The sequence below is a fragment of the Neophocaena asiaeorientalis genome, unplaced genomic scaffold, assembly GCF_003031525.2.
Source record: "Neophocaena asiaeorientalis asiaeorientalis breed wild unplaced genomic scaffold, Neophocaena_asiaeorientalis_V1.1 scaffold307, whole genome shotgun sequence".
Taxonomy (NCBI): domain Eukaryota; kingdom Metazoa; phylum Chordata; class Mammalia; order Artiodactyla; family Phocoenidae; genus Neophocaena; species Neophocaena asiaeorientalis.
In genome coordinates, this window is record NW_020171817.1 from 3,074,704 (window position 1) to 3,090,752 (window position 16,049).

A 16,049-nucleotide genomic window follows, 5' to 3' on the forward strand; every position below is an offset into this window, starting at 1 on the left:
ACTCTCTGTTCTGCACAGTTTCTGTTTTGAAGGATGGAAAGAGTTCTGGGGATGGAGGGTGGTGATGGGAGCCCAACAACGTGGGGGTACCTAATGCCACTGAACTCATGGGACGCTTATAAATGGTTTAAGATGATACATTTTATGTTCTGTGTGTTTTACCATAATTAAAAAATACATTTAAAAAGAAGCTAGTGGGGGGACTTCCCTGGCGGTCCAGTGGTTAAGACTTCACGCTTCCACTGCAGTGGGCACAGGTTCAATCCTTGGTCAGGGAACTAAGACCCTGCATGCCGCATGGCCCAGCCAAAAAACTAAATAAATAAAAATTAAAAAGAAATAAAAAAAGAAAACCGCTAGATGACATTAAAAAAAAAAAAGCTAGGGCGTAAGTCTAACTCAAGGAATCAGGATTCCGTCTCCTGCCCCACGCACAGTTCTGGCCTGGCAGCCAGACTTGTGAATACAATGGAATTTCACTCCTGTCTTTAAGTTGCTTATATGGTAAAGATAAAGGGATTTTATGGATGTAATTCAGGCCCCTAATCAGTTGACTTTGAGGTCATTAAAAGGAAGATCTTCCTGGGTGGGCCTGACCTAACCAGGGGAGGGAGCCCTTTAACAGAGGACTTCCTGAGAAGAGAGATTTGAGGCAGCGGCTCTCTTGTCTGCTGAGTGGCAGGGAAGGGGGGTCCTGTAGGAGCTCTAGAGCCACACCCACACAGTCACAGGGACCTGAGTGCCACCAACTTGGCACTCAAGTTGAGCGCTTGGAAGGGGACCCTCGATTCCAGCCAGAGGAGACCCTGCAGGGGCCCCGCTACCTTGCGTGTGGACTCCTGACCACAGGACCTGTGGGTTACCGTGTTTGTGCTGTGAGTGGCTGGGTCTGCAGTGCTCTGGCAGCAGCAGCAGGAGATGAATGTGACCTTGTGGTCGCCTCACCAGGCCTCTGCTGTGGTACACTCGCCGGGTACGGCCTCTCCCTGGAATCCCATGGCCAAAGATGCCCACCCAGCAAGAGGGAAGCATTGCGTGGGAGACAGGTGCAGACGACCTTGCTTTATTTTGATTAAGTAAATGTGGAGCTGAAAGAACCCAGAGGAAGAGCCCAGCCGAGCTCCTGTCCTACAAACACATTGGCCTCTCAGACGAGACAAAGGCGTGGGTCTCAATAAACACACTTCAATACTTTACATCTGCTCTCCCAAGTGTGGATCTGACCTTGGGGATAGCTCTCTTCTCGTGTGGCCGTGCCCAGGATGAGGAGAGAGCTGAGTTGTGCGTGCTTGGAGCTCGGAAGCATTGAAAGGGAAGGTGGAAACAGTAGCAAGAGGACGTGGATGCCGTCTGTGGCCACAGGCAAGTCACCTGGTTCCTCATCTCTGCATCCACACAGTGGTATAATCAGAGTGGCGCATCAGCGGGTCTCATCCAGGCTGCGGGGAATGCGATGCATCCGGGGAGCCGAGGTCCTCGCATCAGCACTTCTATCCTGTGGACTTCGCGCCAGCTCCAAGTTGTTCTTGACTAAGCAGGCGTGTACTGGACCGGGAGCCGGCAGGAAGATGCTGGACCTGCAACCCCTGTGAAGTCAAGGCCATTGAGTCCCAGCGGCCCCTCGTGTGGGACAGAAGCTGAGTGAGTGAACGAACAAACGAGTGTAGGTTTAACCAGGCATCCTGGTCTCTGGAGCTGGAAGGCAGCCTTGAAATCAAGGTGCGCGGTAGCTGCTCCGGGACCACCGGGCCCGCACACAGCACCCCGCCCCCGCCCAGTCTGCTTCCACTCCGGTCCTCCCATGGTCCGCCCCCCATGGGAGCCCGAGCGCTGTCTTGGACGTCAAATCAGACCATGTCGCACCCCTACTTAAAATCCTCCAAGGTCTTGCCACCTCCCCAGCGTAACCCACGCACCCCTTACCTGTGTGTGTCGCCGGCAACCGCACGCCTCTCCGCGTGGGGTCCCGCGTGATCTGAGCCGGCTCCTGCAGCCTGGCTGTCGCATCCCTCCGCTGGAACCCTTTCCCACCCTCTCTTGTCATCCAGGCTTATCCTCAGAGAGCCCTTCCCCGGCCAAACTAAGTGCCCCTCCCGCCCCCCAGGGTTCTCCATCACGTACAGCTGAGCAGGGTTTACCAACCAGGGGAGAAGGAAAGCTGGAAAGAACCTCGAGGGGTTGGACTGAAACTAGAAATATCGGTATGAACTCATGCAGAGTGTGTGTGTGTGTGTGTGTGTGTGTGTGTGTGTGTACAGAATTAGACATGGAAATTTTTACAGACGTCTGTGTGTGTGAACGTGGTATATATATATATGTATATCTGTGTATGTGTGCATATATCTTTTCACACACGTGTGTATGTACACACGTACATATACCTACACATATTTCCAACCTCTGTCAGCTGGAAGGGCCTAGAAGCAATGACACCCCAGTAGAAACAGGCACACCGGCACTCAGATCTTAGTGGGAGCTAGGGCTGCTTCCAGGGCTGGGGTAGGAAAACTACAAGATAAGCCTGAAACATCTTTTCGTGCCAAAAAATAAGGAAGCACGCAAGAACGATGGGAATGTATCAAAAGGACACAAGAACCAGCTTGAAGGGGCTCCCACTGGCTGATTTTTAGAATAGTTTAAGCATCAAAAGAAATAATCGGATTACAACCCACTGTATGAGATAGGAATCTGTGAGTCCATACTGATAAAAATAAGTAAGTAAATAAATAAACACATGAAGAGAAGGGAAAGCTGTTCTTTTTTTTTTTTTTTTTTTTTTGTGGCGATACGCGGGCCTCTCACTGTTGTGGCCTCTCCCGTTGCGGAGCACAGGCTCCGGACGCACAGGCTCAGCGGCCGTGGTTCACGGGCACAGCCGCTCCACAGCATGTGGGATCCTCCCATACCGGGGCACGAACCCGTGTCCCCCGCACCGGCAGGCGGACTCTCAACCACTGCGCCACCAGGGAAGCCCGGGGAAGCTGTTCTTATAGCAGAATGCCAACCAAGAGGTGTAGAAGGAACAATGGAAATAAATAAGTACAACTGGGCAACAATAAGAGTAATGGTTGACACGTGTGTGTCACTGGTGGGTGGAGGTGTGATGAGAAACAGGATATTGGCAAAATATTGGACCATCTCCCCACAAAATGATTAATCAGATGCAAGGAGGGAGGGGGCAGACACAGCCTGACAGTGATCAAGGTCACAGCACGGCAGCTGGGACAGGAGGACACTGTGAACACAACACCTCTGCGGTGGTGTTCCTGCTGGTGGAGGGGCCTGTGCCCTTGAAGACAGTCAAGGATCCTAGAGGCGGGAAGGCTGGGAACTGGTCCAGATGGAAAGAGCCTAGTGGGGCCGAAGACCCACTGCAGTGTGTGCTCCATGTAGGAGCCTACATGGGGAAGGGAAGGAGAGCCTGCTGAGCCAGCCGGTGAGATGTGGGCAAGGCCGGCAGGTGGGATGGCTGTGCTATGTGGGCTTTCTGCCGTGGAGACTCATGTGTGGCAGTGGAGGGGAGGGCACTTGTTGCTAGGAGGTACCAGGGAGAATATTTAGGGGTGATGGGACATGAGGTCAGGAAGACTATCAATCTACATATCTCTATCTATCTATCCATCTATCTATCCTCTATCCATCCATCATCTATCCATCCATCTATTATCTCCCTATCTATCATCTATCTATCTATCTATCTATCTATCCATCTGTCTATCCATCTATCATCTATCCATCTATCAGAGAAAGAAGGTGATGAAACAATGCAGTAACATTAATGATTATTAACAATTAATTACATAATTGATAACCATATTAAAAATTTGGAAATCTAGGTGAAGGTAATTCTTTGTACTATTCTTACTTTTCTGTGCATTGGAAACTACTTCAAAATAATACTAAAAATGGATATGGTAATGCCTTCTCTATCCACCTTCCAGGGTTTTTGAAAAGGCCAGACGAAATCATGTTAAATCTCTATTAAAGGTGTTTTAATGCAAAAATATGTAATTATCTCGATAATATATCTGCCTATTTGTTTATTACCCATTTTCCTGAACAGAATGTCTGCTCCACATGAGATCAGGGCCCTTGTCCTCTTATTTCCTGTTGTTTCCCCTCCATGCCTAAAACACAACAAATATGTGTAGAACACATAAGCGAATCACAGAAATTAGCTCAAATTTTCACTCGTCATCATGACAGTACCATGGTGTATATGTTAATAAAGAGAAAATGTAATCGATTTTCTCTTAGAAACCTTTATAATCTAATAGTCTATTGATCTCCTACTCAAATAATTACTGATACGTGACTATGTAGATACTGGTGTGTAATTAGGTATCTTCATTTGTGTGACAGAGTTTGATCTCCCTTAACACAGGGGTTGAAGATAACTGCCAGTTAAACAGAGCGGATAAAACCTGAGGAGTAAGTGTGCATTTTCTACTATAGACACCCCCCCCCAAGGGACACGGACAAGGCCCGAGGATGCCAGGGTATCGCCCTGCTCAGAACTAGGCCTTGGGTTTTGTGCCATCGCACGAGCCACCACTGTGAGTCTCAGAGTAAAGAAGTGATCTACGGAGACCATTTTCTAGCAGACAGATCCTCTCGTTGTATAAGAGTTTGGTTGAATTTTCAAGGTTGGTGCAGAGTCACAGCTGGACCAGTGAGGGAGGGAAGAAGAACAAAGAAACATTGGTTCCTCTCGGAGCCAAATCAACGTGAAGGATTTTCCAGTTTGTTACTCCAACTGCTAGAACTTTCCAGGGAGTTGGAATCTGCCCCATTGCTCAACTGGGAGAATCTGGTCCTTTTAAAAGGACAACTTCAGCCCCTAAAGTCCTAAGATGTAGTGTGAAGACACAAGAGTGTCTGATACTAGAGCACTGTATAGCTCCTTCACTCTCTCTTAATAAAAATACACACTACGGGGCTTCCCTGGTGGCGCAGCGGTTGAGGGTCCGCCTGCCAATGCAGGGGACGCGGGTTCATGCCCCGGTCCGGGAAGATCCCACATGCCGCGGAGCGGCTGGGCCCGTGAGCCATGGCCGCTGAGCCTGCGCGTCCGGAGCCTGTGCTCCGCAACGGGAGGGGCCACAGCAGTGAGAGGTCCGTGTACCGAAAAAAAAAAAAAAAAAACACTAATAATTCTTTCCTTTTTCCTCTACTCCTCTTCAGGGTACCTTCCTAAACCTCCACAACCCACAAGTCAAAGCCACTCCCAAGATTCCCTATTTTCTTTTCCTCTAACTAGGGAAATGCCTTACTCCGCCACTTTCCGCTCCTGCCTTTCACTTTAAAACTGTTGCTTTAATCTAGGAATACGGATTTAAAATAATCTTAGAAACTGAGAAAGGATTTAGCTGTACAGGGACATAAAACCTGGAGAACACCCTCAGTATTTCAAGATTAAATAGAATCATGGATTCAGGTAGAGAAACTCCTGGACCATGAACATTCTAACACGTGGAGGAGTAATGTGACTAAAATATCTTTATTTATGTATCTGGCTCCATTTTGTTTCTATGTGTATTTGGCCTTTTCCTTCTCACCTACATCTAATTTGTGTCATTTTATTGAAGTTCGTGTATCTCTTTAGTTCACCTTACCTTCTGTTTGTTTATGTAATACCCACGTTTCCAACCAACTTGCGAGCAATCTTTAGTTACATTTTATTTACTGAGGTACTGTAATTTCAAAATCACTCCCATAAGCCATCTGTCGACAATGTTCTAGATCTTCTTGGAAGTCATATCTTGTTACAAGAGCGATTCATACAAAGCAGATGTCCAACGACATGGAAGTAGCTTAGTAAATGGCAGTACTTCAGGATCATGGAATATTATACTGTCATTAAAGTTATAAGATCTATTTTGAAACATAGAACCATATAATAGCTTATGGAAAAAATAATACATAAAGTTTATGTACACTTTGATTATAGCTATGTTAAATATTTATATATCAGAGAAAGAGTTAAAGATAATATGCAGAAATGGCGCCTGGCTCATTCTAGGGCCTAAGCGGTTTTCTTATTCGTCTTTCTTTCCTTTTCGTTCTGTTCCCTCAAATAAATACTCCATGATCTGTTGGCTGGTAGATCTCTAGAACCAAACCAAGGAATAAGAATCTACAGTTCTTTGCTCCCTAGTTTTCAGTTTTCTCTCCCCTAATAAATTTCTAGGAAAATCACTGTTAGGACATTGATATTTCTAGAACTGGGTAACTGGATTTAGTTACTCTAAAAATCAGCAGACAATTATGCTAATGGAATAATATACATGTTCATTGACTGTAGTAAAAAATGGAATGATATATATCTGTTGACAATAGAAAAAGGTGGGATAATATTGATACATTTCTGTTGACTGTATTAAAAACTAAAGCTGAATAACGCTTTCAAGCCCATTGTAGCTAAAAGAGGGAAACATAGGGGGTTTAATTCGTTGTCAGATGATAATAGTACGTAAAACACACAACAAAAACAAAACCCCCAAGCTACCTTGCCACAATCTCAGGGCAAACAGATCTTCAAACCAGAGCAACGGGACTGGCAAGGGCAGGGACCTCAGATTCGCTGTCCAGGGACTCACACATTTGATTTCCTACCTGCGGGAGCAGTGCATTCACCTGTTTAGGAACGACACATAGATCTGGTGTGTTTAACGGTGAGGGATATTCACGTCCTCCATAAGCCGTGGAGGTAGGTTAGACCCAGGTACAATCAGTCTGAATTAGCATAATTCATGGGGTGTCATTACTCCTGAGTTCACTCGGTGACCCGAGGCTGAGCCAGGGACTGAGACCCGCGCGTGCATTGTTAATTCTTCTACAGACCTCTGGCTCCCATGAGGTTTGCCATCAGCTTTTGGCCAGGCCCACAGTCATCCGGTGGCTTGAGTCAACCACTCTCCAGGTGGCTCCCCCCAGTGGATGGCAAGATGGTGCCGGCTGTTGGCCGGGGGGCCTCAGCTCCTCCCCACGTGCTCCCCTCTGCAGTACTGCTCTCACAACCCCTGGTGACCCGTTCCCCCCAGAGCTGGCAGGGCAAGAGTCTAGGTCAATGGCCCTCAACTGGGGGCCGTTTTGCCCCCTCACCCCAGGGACATTCAGCAATGTCTGGAGACATTTCTGATTTTTACAACCGAGTAGGAGGTGCTACTGGAATCTAATGGGTAGAGGCTAGGGATGCTACCAAACATCTTATAATGCACAGAACATCCCCCCACAATAAAGAATTATGTGGTCCAAAGTGTTCATGGTGCCACTGTTGAGAAATCCGGGCTGTAGGTGGAAGCGGCAATGTCTTTCACGGCCTGGCCTCAGAAGGCCTACACTGTCACTTCACCGTATTCTCTTGGGCACACAGGGCCGGCCCTGATGCCGTGTGGGAGGGGCTACACAGGGGTGCAGATACTGGGAGACAAGGATTATTGCGGGTTCATCCTGGAGGTTCGTTAACACAGCACCAAGTCTTGAGAGTGGTCGTCTTTCTGCAGTGGGACTTATTTCCCTCTCTCTGCTTGTGTGTATTTTCTGAATTTATGGAATAAGAATGTACATTTATATAATAACATATACCTGTAACATTACATAATGCAAAATAAACATCAAAAACACTGCATTAAATCCCTGTAACACTACCTAGTGTTTTGTGAGATATTATCCGCTGAGAATCATTGGGTCATTGGCCACACGTAGATGATAATCTGACATTACAGGCTGTTTCTAATAAGAAGGTCAGACAGTAGCCAGGAGGGGTGGTTGGGATTACTATTGTCCCCTTTTGGTGAGAAGACAGAGCCATTATTTCTGAGCATCTAGAGGCCACTGCTTCCTGGAAGCCTAGTACCATCTGGGCTCTGATGAGAGCTTTCCTTGGTGTCCATTTTCTCTCTAAGTCCTATTTTCCTGTTTCAAAACTTCAAGTAAAGCCAAAGCACCAGGCAACACTGTTATAGAAACTTTAGCTGACACTGTCCTTCCCTTTTCTCTTATCTGAACAAGTTATTATTCAGATTGCCTCTGACTCAAAGGGTAAATTCCCTTCCTCCTCCGCAAGGCTGGTTGGTGGTCCAGCGGGGTGCGCTGGGTTTAATCCTTCTTCCCTAATCTGGGGCCCTGCTCCATCGGTCACTCCCGTTCTCGGGTTATCATCAACTTCTCCCTCACTATTGGCCAGTTCTTCTCAGCACATAAATGCACTTAAATCTTTCCATTCATTAAAATAATAATGATAAAATGGTACACGTCTTCCTTCTCTCCCACATCCGCCACTGGCTAGTGTCCAATTTCTTCTCTTCCCCAACTTCCTACAGAGATGCCTATACTCCCCGCTTTCACTTCTTCACCCCCAGACCTTTCTTGTCCTCCCCAAGGTCAACACGGAGCCAAGGCAGAGATTTTTTGCTTGTATTTGCCCGTGTTTCTCAAAGACCGGCCCCACTCACTTGCAATAGAGTCACCTGGAGGTCGACTGAGCTGAACCTCTTGGGTAGGGGTTGGGCTGAACTTTGCAGTTTTGAGGAGCTCTCGGGACTCACGGTCCCCAAAGTCTAAGAACCATCATCTGGCCTCATAGGTGAGAGACCTTCCCACAAACTGTCATGTCGATGCTGCTTTCAAAGGCAGAACTGGGTCTGACTTTCAGCAGAAATTCTTGTGATGTGAAATCACATATAACGAGAAGGAAAAACACAGCCTACAAACACACATTTTGGTCCTGAAGAACATTTTTAGAGTTCGATCTCACTTCCGTATTCTTTTTGCAATACCTACTTACCATAGAAATTGAGATTAGTCTTGGTGTTTCGGTGTGAAGGCGGAGGTAGAGGAGATTTGAATCTCTACCCAGCAGCACATCTCAGAATGACCCATCTAATCCACCAGGGAGGGAATGACTGTGTAAACGTGGAAGTGGGTTTGGAAGATCAAAGTGTTTACCTTGAACTCTGTCACCTCATCCCCTACAGCAGCAGATTTTATCCGTGACTTTAGGTGGGTGATAGGGTTAGCAATGTGCTGTCTTGAAAACCCTAACTTCTCTAAAAAGACAAAACTAAACTAATGTGTCAAACCAAACCAATGCCCTAATCTATTGGTTAAATATTTGCATTTCTGAAACCTGAAGGTCGCGGACTGGCGGCTGGCGGAGCCCTGGGATGCAGCTGTGGTGGAGACTTGCAGGAGATGGCAAAGGCCCGCCAACATCAGGAGGAAAGCGCAGGCTCCTGGGGTCCCTGTTCCCCAGGGAGGAATTCCTGGTAACCCTGCCAGGACAGCCCCTCCGTGTCCCCCTGCTTCCGAGCGGACAGGGTCCTGCGTGCACAGGGTGGAGGTTCGGGGCCCCTGCCACTGCCTGAGAACAGCCTGCCTCGGCTAATTCCCTTCTCATCTCAATGCCCCAGCACTGACCCCACAGCCCGGCCCTCTGGTGACAGGAGACAGGAAAGTCTCCATCTGACAGTCCCATCAGATCAGAACATCCTTTCTGGGGAGGACACTGCTTTGCACTGGCTTTTTCCAAGGCAGTCCCGGGTCTCAGTTCCTGGGCATCCATGGAAACACAGAAGGAAATGACCTATGTCCCCTTAGCTCACCAGGTAACAGCCCCAAAGCAGCCCGCTGACTGCCTTGTTGAACACACTCGTTCAAGGCCACCCAGAGGTCCAGTGTGAGCGGCATGCTGGTGTGACAGGAGCCGGATGTGGCTCAGAGGACCTTAGCGTCCTTATTTCCTCTTTCTCGCAGGCAGCCTTGAGTTGGAGAGGCCGGGCTAAAGCCGGCATCTAGGCATTTAGAGGCATTAAAGGTGGCTGGAGTGATGAAGAGAAGGAGGGAGGTTATAAAGGAGAAGTTGGCAGGTTATTATGTCACCAACAGGGGGAAATGAGGGATGCAGTTTCTGAGCAGGGAAGGGCTCTGTCCTTGGCAGGTAGACTGGGACCAGGTCTTGGCCGGGGTTCTAATGGGCTCTTGGAAAAAGCAAAGGAGGTGTGGTTGGATGAGCTGGGCAGGGTAGAGGGGGCAGTTTTACAATTTTCAAAAAGTTTTCTCCCTCCTCCTGCTTCCCACCCCTAAACTGAAATGAAACCAGTTGAGTCCAGAAGGATTCACAGTTAGGAGGGAGGCGGGTTCCAGAACCTCCATTTGCAAGTTTGGAAGGCAGTGCCTCGGTTCGGTGCTGTGACAGACCGTGTCCTATTGGTCCGAGGGAGAAACTTAACCCCACAGTTACTTGATTTGAAAAGAGGCTTTGCTATCTTCTAAAATATTCTGTGTTTAGGTTAGTAGACTTTCAACTTTTTAAAAACAGGAAAAGATTCTAGGCGTCTTTCCCACGATATACGAATGCACATGTAAATTACCACAAAGAACGCATAGGAGATGCTGCCACTGTAGAGAGAAAGCCTAGCTTGAAAGCAATTGTGGAAAAATAGAAGTGAGGCCTGTGTTCTCTTTACTTTGGCCTGTCATTACTGCAGACAACAATTCAAAAAATCTAGAACACTGAAAATTGCATCTTCTAAATCTGTACATTTTGAAGACATATATGGAGTATACATATATTTTTTAAAAGCATGAAAAGGGATAAATGGAGATGAAAATGTTTTGTGGGGTGTTTTTGAAGACAACGTGGGGGAAATGCTTCAAAATGCTTTAAGAAACAAAAAGAAAATGCTTCTTAAAATGGTAAATTTTAAGAGCATATTACAAAATTGTATATAAATAAATGTTTCTCTTTGTCCCGTGTGGGATAGCTGGTCCCTGCCCATCTTGAAGCTCTCCACACTCCATACACCCACAACTGAGGAACTGCACAGATGTCAGACACGGTCCATTAGGAGGAGTGAGACGGAGCCACAACAATCTAGCCCAGGGAGGAAGAAAGAGTGTAAAAGCCATGTGCTTCTCTGGGATAACGGAGAACATCTGTCGCAGACTCACAGGGCTGGGAGGACGGCTCTAAGACCTTGCCACCCTCCCTGGAGCATACTTGCTGCTTCTGGCCGGAATCCCTTTCCAGGGCTGGGGTGGGACCCTGTTTCCGCCTCCCCATCTCTGGATGGACATCTCTATAGCGGTCCACGTGCCAGCTCTGGGTGTCTGGTGGTGAGGCCGTCTAGACTCCAGGAAGCCGGCCTTCTTGAGAAAGTCAGAGGGTTCAAGGCAGAGGTATGACCAGAGGTGGGGGGCCAGGTATGGGGATAAGAGGGTCCTGGAGCACCGCTCTGGGTCCTCGAAACAAGTCACTGCCTGAAAACCCCGCGTTGGGCACTTCTTGGAAGGGAGACCCGTCTGAGAGGACGTAGTCTTTCCCCTGCTGTTCGTTCTTTGCATCTGGACGATTGAGGATCCCTGCGCTCTGTCTCTTCCTCTACAAGCTTGTGTCTCTACTGGCTGGTCCAGGAGGCAACTCTGCTTCGCAGAGAGTGTTTTCAGGCCTCCCTCCTTTTTTTTTTTTTTTTTTGCGGTACACGGGCCTCTCACTGTTGTGGCCTCTCCCGTTGCGGAGCACAGGCTCCGGACGCGCAGGCTCAGCAGCCATGGCTCACGGGCCCAGCCGCTCCGCGGCATGTGGGATCTTCCCGGACCGGGGCACGAACCCGTGTCCCCTGCCTCGGCAGGCGGACTCTCAACCACTGCGCCACCAGGGAAGCCCCTCCCTCCTTTTTATAACATCTCAGAGAGGAGACGCAAAGAGGCTTGGCTACTGAGTGTCTTTCACACTGTGGCCTGAGACACACTAGTGCGACGAGAAATCCACTTCATGAGTTGGAGGCGGCATGAAAAACAAACAAACAAAACAAAACAGAAGGAGACACAGAAGGAAACAGGAATGAACTGAATTGAACTGGAGCCACCAGAGTACCCGGCACAGAGTCAGGGTGAGTGTCATTTCCTGGAGTCTGTATGAACCTTTTGTTCACAGTAACATCTACACACGCGCATCTGTGTGCGTCGTGTTTGTGTTCTTGGTTAGGATGGGAGACTTGTGTCCGGGCCGTGGCCCAACGGGTTTGGAAGCCACCGGCTCAGGTAGGTGTTGCCTCCATGGGGCTGCGCAGAGGAACCTGTATTTGGTCTTCGCCCCTGCTTCCAGGCACAGACCTCCCACCAGCCCTGGAATTTCCGGAGTGATGAGAGTGTGTTAGTCACGACAAGCCCTTCCACTGAACCTGAGCTTATGTTAATGAGGTGCCTCTTGGTGGCCCCTGGGCAGCTTTGGGACGGACGGAGACTGGTAGTCAGAGGAGCCAGCGGGTGATTGAAGGGTTGGCACTTGCAGCCCCAGCTCTGGCCTCTGGGGAGGGGAGAGGGGCTGCAGATTTCTAATCACCAATGGCCAATGTCAGCAGTCATGCCTATACAACAAGTGGGGTTCAGGGAGCTTCAGGTTGGTGAACACACTGAGGGCCTGAGGGGCATGCCCCCCCCAGAAGGCGCGGGGGCTCTGCATCCCTCCCCACCTGTGGCCCTGTGCCTCTCTTCCATTGGGTTGTTCCTGAATTGTACCCTTTGTAACAAACCAATATATGTAAGTAACGTGCTTTTCCAGGTTCTGTGAGTCATTCTAGTGAATCATCAAACCCGAGGGGGGTGGGTCACAGGAAGCCCCAGGCTTGTAGTCGGCCGGACAAAAGGGGGTGGTGGCCTGGGCACCTCATTCGTGGTTTGAGCCTGAAGTGAGGACAGTCTTGTGGGGTCTGCGTTCACCCCGGGTGACAGTGTCAGAACTGAATTGAGTTGCAGGACACCCAGTGGGTGTTGGAGAGCTGGTCGTGGTGTGAAGAGCCCCATGCATTTGGGGTCAGAAAAAGGACCACACAGGGGCTCAGAGGAGGAACGCGGTTCCACTGTGATCTGCTCCGTGTCGCCCGCAGCAGGTGGGCAGCAACTAGGCGCCTGTCCCCAACGGCGAGCAACTTTACTCTCCAGCCCCCTGAGGGGCAAAGTCCAGGCGTTTTCCTGCTGGACCTGCTGTGGAGTCTGTCTCCTCTGGCTAAGGTAAGGCACATGCGGTCTATTGTTTGTTTAGCAGTTGACGAGACACTGCCATAAAACTCATTCCTGCTTTCTCGGTGGACTCCTCAACTCCTGAATAATGGGAGATGTTAGCAAAATGAGGCAAAAGCTGTCCTGCCTGTCCTGATTTTCTCTACCACTGTCCCACAGAAAGCCACAGAGGTAACGTTACATTTTCTAATGACCACTATGAAAACGCAAAAAGAAATGAGCGGAAACTAATTCTAATAATTTATTTTAGGCAATCCAATATATCCAAAATATCATTTCAACATGTAACTAACACAAAAAGATTATTGCTGAGATATTTTACATTCCTCTGTGCTGCTCCCTTTTTTTTTTTTTGCGGTACGCGGGCCTCTCACTGCTGTGGCCTCTCCCGTTGCGGAGCACAGGCTCCGGACGCGCAGGCTCAGCGGCCATGGCTCACGGGCCCGGCTGCTCTGCGGCATGTGGGATCTTCCCGGGCCGGGGCACGAACCCGTGTCCCCTACATCGGCAGGCGGACTCCCAACCACTGCGCCACCAGGGAAGCCCGCTGCTCCCTTTTTGATTCTTGTGTATATTTCACACTCACAGCACACCTCAGTTCAGAATTGGCCGTATTTCAGGTACTCACTAGCTAAGTGTGGTGAGTGGCTATCCAGTTAATGCAGCTCTACGTTGTCTAGCACACAGAGAGGTTAAGCCACTCTCCCAAGGCTACCCAGCTGATAAGAGGCAGAGCCACGATTCATATCTAGACAGCCTTGACCTGGGCCTGGGCCCGCGGTCACTTTGCTGTGCTGCCCCTCTGTGCATGGCCACCACGGGCATGGCGTTTCTGATGCAAAGGGAAGGGCTCCTTGGATGGTGGAGGGGGACCGTGGAGTGGTGACCTAAGATGCCCAGACTGCATGGAAGAGGAAACACAGCAAGGAGAGGCTGATGTGGCAGGGACCACCCTGAGTGTGAAGGGAGCGGTTCTGCAGAAGTTCAACGAAGGGCAACGTGAGAAGGTCATCGGTGGCTCGGAGCCAGAGGTCCTGAAAGAAGAACAATACCAGTGATGCTGACCTCTGGATGTGCTGTGAAACGGCTGAAGGGAGAGGAAAGAAAAGTCATCGGAGTTAGGAGGTCAAGGAAGGCAGTGAGGGTAGGGTGAGAACTGCAGGTGGTCAATAACTCAGGCAGGGCGCAGATGGAGAGAGACCACGTGAGGCTAACGTCCTCACCTGAAGCCTTACGCAGAGACAAAACACGCTTGAAAAGAGCTGAAGAGCACGGACCGAGGGACCCATCGGCAAAGGCAAATTAGGTAAGGAAATACGTGGCTGGGATACTGCGTAAAAGTCTGTGAAGTGGGGTTACAGCAAAAGCATTAAATGATGGATGGATTTTATCTGCATAAAAATGAAGAACTCCTGTACCTAGGAAAAGTTATAAACATGTTAAACATAGATGAAACACGGGATAAAATATTGCCATATGAAAGAACAAAGGTAATAAACAAGTTGTAAAGAATTCAAAACAAAATAGAAAGGAAAGCAAATCGTAAAAGGGCAGCTTGCAGATAAACTACATGTGACTAAGAAAAACAAGGAGAAAGACTGTCTCACTAGCAGCTAAAGAAATTCAAGTCAACGTTGAAATGCAATCTTCACCTATCACATTGCAAAGGTGAAAAGAAATACCAGGTGTGGATATGGGTTTGGGGAAAGAGGCACTTATATAAACTACTGATGAGAACGTACGTACATCGGGGCAGTCTTTGGAGGGGATTTCAGTTCTATTGCTATGTAACAAAAGACCACCAAACTGGGTGGCTTCACAGCTATTTTATTACCTCAAGGGGTTCTGTGGATCTCCTGGGCTTAGCTGGGTGGTCCTGATGCTGGACCTAGAGTCACCTGGGGGCTCCCGCTGGGCTGGAGCATGCCAGGGTGCTCACGTACACGGCTGGCCGTGGAGCTGGCTGGAAGCTCAGTTTGGAATGCCAACGGAAGCACCTCCACGTGCCTCTGTGGGGAGACCGGCAGTTAGGTTTTAAGAGAGGGTGTCTCGGAGGCAAGTGTTTACGAGAGGCAGGAAGAGAAGCCACCAGACCAGCTAAAAGCCCTGTCTACGGGCCCAGCATCGCTTCTACCATATTGCATTAGTCAAAGCAGGCCAGGGCCCACCCACGGTGGTAGAGGAATAAACTTCACCTTTTGGTGGGGGAGATACGTTACAGAAGAGCGTGTAGGGTGAGAGATGCTGCCACTATCTCTGGAAAATTCAGTATCCCGCAGAAGGCAATTAGACAATATTTATTATAAGTCCCTAGTGTCTGTACGTCCTTTGTCCCAACAAATCCTGCTTCTGAAAATTGGTTTGAAATGCATAGTCGTAGATATTCCTGGAGACTTGGCTATTTAAAAATTGTTCCTCATAACATCAAGTTAAAAGGTATTCTCGTGTCTTCAAATAGGAAATTGAGTGAGTAAATGCATGTGCAGATCTAAGCAAAGCAGCGTCCTGAGGTGGGGTTTGGGGGTTTGAAAGGAGGGGTAATGCTGTTGGGTGCTGTTTTCTCCTTCCCGGCTTGGAGCCTCTCAGACACTCCTGAGCAGGGGTTTGGGGGCAGCCGGGAGGTCTGCAGATGGGGTCCTTTGCCTGCTGAGCAGCAGAAGGAACTAGGGATTTTGAGGCTGCTCGAGAGGGGGTGAGCGTGAAAATGATCTCCCCAAATTCTGAATTCTGATTTGTGGCAGTTGGAGCAGAGATTCTGCTTCACAGAAGCCAGAGCTAGCACGGCAGGTTAAAACAAAGGGGAGGCCACTTCTACTTCCCCGGAAGGGAGGACTTTCGACGACCTGAACGGGGACCCGAGGCACATGGTGGCCGAGCCTCTCTGCGCACCGGGAATGGGAACGGTGACAGCCAGCCCGGTTCAGGCTGTGTGTCGGCCCGAACTTGGGGGACGTGCCCCTCCTCTGTGGCCCCTGGTGGTCCATTAGAACAGCGAGGGGTGAAGCCCAGGACCCCCGGCACGGGGA